This window comes from Parambassis ranga, unplaced genomic scaffold (genome assembly GCF_900634625.1).
Source record: "Parambassis ranga unplaced genomic scaffold, fParRan2.1 scaffold_21_arrow_ctg1, whole genome shotgun sequence".
NCBI lineage: Eukaryota > Metazoa > Chordata > Actinopteri > Ambassidae > Parambassis > Parambassis ranga.
In genome coordinates this window covers 2722280-2726978 of record NW_021144767.1, presented here as the reverse complement: position 1 = coordinate 2726978, position 4699 = coordinate 2722280, and the positions used below count along the sequence as shown (strand labels likewise).

General features: G+C 40.9%; 1 non-coding gene across 1 annotated transcript; it reads left to right on the top strand.

Annotated features, from left to right (window-relative positions):
• The first annotated feature begins 1584 nt into the window (after positions 1-1584).
• On the top strand, positions 1585-1658 carry trnat-ugu (transfer RNA threonine (anticodon UGU)). The gene has a single exon. It is a non-coding gene; the product is annotated as a tRNA-Thr (tRNA).
• The last annotated feature ends 3041 nt before the right edge of the window (positions 1659-4699 follow it).

Sequence of the window (4699 nt, the reverse complement as noted above, 5' to 3'; positions counted from 1 at the left end):
TTTGTAAAACACTGATGGGAGTAATAACAACATTACACCCAGCAGACACTTTATTATGTACACCTGTTCAACACAATGTATTAATAACGGGTGGTCCAAGAAGTAAGAAGCAGCAGCAGTGTCTCCAGTGGAGCTCACAGCAGGATCCTCCTCCTATTATTCAGAGACCTGTTTGAAAATCTCAGCAGTCAAAGACACAAGTGGCAGCTGTCCATGGTGCTGATCAGGACCCTCACAGTGATGCAGTCAGGCTCTCTGTCTGATGTGTGTTGCTGCATGCACACAGGAACATTCTATTCTTCCTCATCTAGTTGATGCAGAATAAGAAGCAGGAGCTCATCACACTGTGAGCTGATGTTAGTGACTCTACACTCAATAAGAGACTTATTGAACAAAAGTCCACCTCTGCCTCCTACATGGGTCCAGCTGATGTTACAAGTACACACTACACACACTGTGCTGACGTCATTTCATCACAAAGTGTCTGTGAAATGATGATGTCAGATGTGAAAAGAGGTAAGGAAATGCTCAATATCATCTTCATCAGTCAATTTTTGCACTTCTGGTTCTGTTTAGCTTGTGGGCCAAAAATAACACATTGTAAAACAGAAGCTATGGACCTTATAAAATCTGACATCCAAACAGGACTACACAGACCATCAAATGATACCATCATATGTAGCACTGAGGTCTGAATGATTTCAGCTGAGCTGTGCAGGTCCTCTAAAGCCATCATTTACCAGTAGTCCAAATTGCTATGTATTTTGGTCCCTACGGGTAACCATAGTTACGTTGTACGTAAGCATGTAATGTTTTGAGTATGCCCCTGTATGAGGATGAGTTGAGCTCTGCCAAGTTGCTACACAGAGGCTAATAAATTGTGTCGTTTCTAAGAACTATTTCCTCATTTCCCTCACCTGAAATAACGATGGAAGATATAACAAATTGTTGTTCTGTACATTCTTTTGAAATATGAGAACTGAGGTCAATAAAGCTCACATCTACAAAAACAACAGTCACAAAGACAACTGTAGACAGGCAAACTCAGAGTCTTTATTGCAGATCAAAAATGATACGAGAAGACCTGAGTCAGCAACCGGTTGCAAAAACAAGGCATAATCCCTTCCTTCTAAAGCCATCAAGCCCCTCCTTGACTGCTACTCATCTTTTAATCTTCTGCCACTGTCCATCCATGGCACCTGGCCGTGTGTGTGTGCCTACTTGTGCCGGGTTAGCCCCCTGTCTCGCCAGGGTCAGCTGTTTTACACCACTGCTACAGCTGGGCAGCCCCTCTTTTTCTTACCAGGGCCCACCTACTTGCTGCCCTGCCACCACATAGCAGCACATTGTCACACTTTTCTCTCTTGTTTAAACAGTCTCAAAATTCAAACCTTCGTAGAAAGTCAGGTATTATAGAATTAATTTGAATTTATTAATTGACAACTGTCTACAGACAATCAGGGCTATCAAGTGTTACATGCTATGTTAAGGAAATGATACTGCAGAAATGCAGTACAATTGATTGAACATGTCCCAGCATGCTTTACCTCCATCACATTCTGAGATACAGCTGATATACCTGAAGGCGCTGTGGCTTAGTTGGTCAAAGCGCCTGTCTTGTAAACAGGAGACCCTGGGTTCAAATCCCAGCAGTGCCTTTGTGTTTTCGGGGCAGCAGTGCCACAGTGGTATAGCAGGGTGTCCAATAACCAGAAGGTTGGTGGTTCAATCCCAACTCCTCCCTAAAGTCAATGTTGTGTGTCTTTGGGCAAGACACTTCACCCTAGCCTGTGGTGTACCTTGCTAGTCATTGTATGACACTGCTTGGCAGCAGCCTTAAAGGAGTTCCCTGGGATTACTAACGTATCTAAAATAAAACAAAAAACATAGTTTTATATAAATTATTTAACAATTCATTCAGGAAACCAATTCATTGAACTGGTTGCATAAAAAAATGTTTTTTCGACATACACACAAATCAACATGACAGATCTCAGTGTCAGCTGTCAGTTCACATTCAATAGTACACAGAAATAAAACCTACCAAAGAACATTAAACAAATAGTTCAGTTGGTCACACCTGTTTGGCAAACACTTGACTTATTTGTGTGGGTTCTCTTGTGGACAGTTAAAACACTATTTTGTCTAAAACATTTCCACCATAATTTGCAAGAAAATGGCTTCTCATCTGTGAGTTCTCATATGGAAAGTTAAGTTACTTTTTTGACTGAAACATTTGTCACATGTTTTGCAAGAAAATGGTTTCTCACCTATGTGGGTTCTCATGTGGGCAGTTAAACTACCATTTTGAGTAAAGCATTTCCCACATGTTTTGCAAGAATGTGGTTTCTCACCTGTGTGGGTTCTCATGTGGGCAGTTAAACTACCATTTTGAGTAAAACATTTCCCACATGTTTTGCAAGAATGTGGTTTCTCACCTGTGTGGGTTCTCATGTGGGCAGTTAAACTACCATTTTGAGTAAAACATTTCCCACATGTTTTGCAAGAATGTGGTTTCTCACCTGTGTGGGTTCTCATGTGAATAGCTAAATCATGATTTCGACAAAAGCATTTGCCACATGTGCTGCAAGAAAATGGCTTCTCACCTTTTCTACCAGGTTTACATTTTACAGATTTTTTTCCTGGAGGAGAGTTGTGAGAGACAATCCTGTCACAGCTTGGTTCTAGTTCAATATAGTTCCTTTCATTAGCAACAGTCAATATAGAGGGCTCAGTCTCCTCTCTCAGTTCATACTGCTCTTCCTCATGACTGCTGGAGAGAACATGCGGTTCCTTTCTAACCTGTGGGAGTTCTGGTTCCTCCCAATCCAGGCTGCTGTTCCTGTTCTGGTTACAGAGCTGCTGGTCAGCTAGAATCAGCTCTTTCTCCTTAAAATTGTGTTGTTGAGTGAGATCTAAAGGGTTAGAATAAACAAGAAAACATGTTTCACAGTTTTGATCATTGAGCTTAATATAAACGTTGCACAGAACTGAGTAGGATCCTGCATGAGTCACTGGATTCACTGCTTGTTTGCAGTTTCACATACCTGTTCTGTGTAACTTTATCTCAGGTATCAGCAGTGGGTCCTGATGGTTGAGCTCTTCTTTGTATTGGATGACAATCGGTTCAAAATGGTCCAGACTGGATTTTTTTTCCTGGTTACAGAGCTGCTGGTCAGACAGGATCTCTTCCTCCTTACAGTCATGTTGTTGAGGGAGAACTGGAGGAACAAATGGACACAAAGCAGAGCTCTCAAGTTTTCAAGTTCAAGCTTAGAGTGAGTTTCCCAGTACCCCTTTGGTATACTGCTGCATCATCAACATTGTTATTTAATAGTAATACTAACATCTCAAATACCATTGTGGTTGATAGAAAATATCTATGATGTACTTTTTTAGGGCTGCAACGATTACTCGAGTACTCGAGTAATATTCGAAGGCAAAATGCATTAACAACTAATTTAGCATTCGACGACTCGTTAGTGACGTCATTGAGAATGATTCTCTTGTGGCGCAGCGGGATGATCAGTGTTTTGGGTTCAAGAGGTCCTGGGTTTGAAACGCAAGTGAGCAGTTTGCAGGTCAGACACATAGACACATGGTTTTGGCGCCGGGTATGGAGGAGGTCGCAGACTGAAGTAGGACTGAGTGATATGGCAAAAAATTTATCATGATCATATATTTCATTATCAGTCGATATCGATAATTAACACAATATGTAAAATCTATATTTATTTCACATTTAGAGGAGAACAGTTTGTTGAAACCAGATGGTTAATTGTGGTGTTAAGCTTCTCTTTATTTGTCAAAACATGACATGACCAATTCTTCAAAAAACTAAGGTGTGTATCTCTTAATAAAAATCTCCATAAAATCAATATTACAATCTATATCTTTGTACTACAAAGTAGAACCATAACCCATACAAATTTATTACACTATAAGTAAAAAATGTGCCATTCGCTCTTTTGACTTTGATGACATTCCAGCTGAGATAACAGTCTGCTACGCGTCTTTTATTGCATTCAGAGCTGCTTTTCAGCCATGTAGACGACCCAGCTAGTCAGGGGTGATACGTCTCGTGTCGAATCAATCATCTTTGATATAGAGAGAGATATATATGAGAGCAGAAAGCTCTACAATTCTAGTTTGAGCACCTTGTGATCTCGTTGTCCAATTGGACACTGACTTTCCCATAGACACAGCCTGTAAACAAGACAGAGACATGGCGGAGTATACCAATAGAAAGCCTAAAGTGTCCTCTTTTCGGAGAAAAAAAAGTTGAACAGTGATGGTACAGCTCCACATGTAGCACTCGAGAGCCCAGCATGTAATGCACATGTGCAGCGTCACACAACGTGTACACATTTATTGAGCATTATCGAACTTGTGTCATCTTGTTATATAAAAAGTTATATTGCGATAATTATCATTATCGTTTTTATCGCCCAGCCCTAGACTGAAGCAATGCCGCTGCAGCTGTTTCTATGGGAAAACTATGACATTTACGTGTGATCCGAGTACTTGAATAATTGCTAAAATAATCGGCGAGTATCCGAGTACCAAAATACTGGTTTGTTTCAGCCCTAACCTTTGATTACATTATGCCATCCCCAACCCAAAAATGTGTTCCGGTCCACTGGGCATTACCCGGTATGCCAGATGGCCAGTCCATACCTGCTCTCAAAAGCCCTGACTA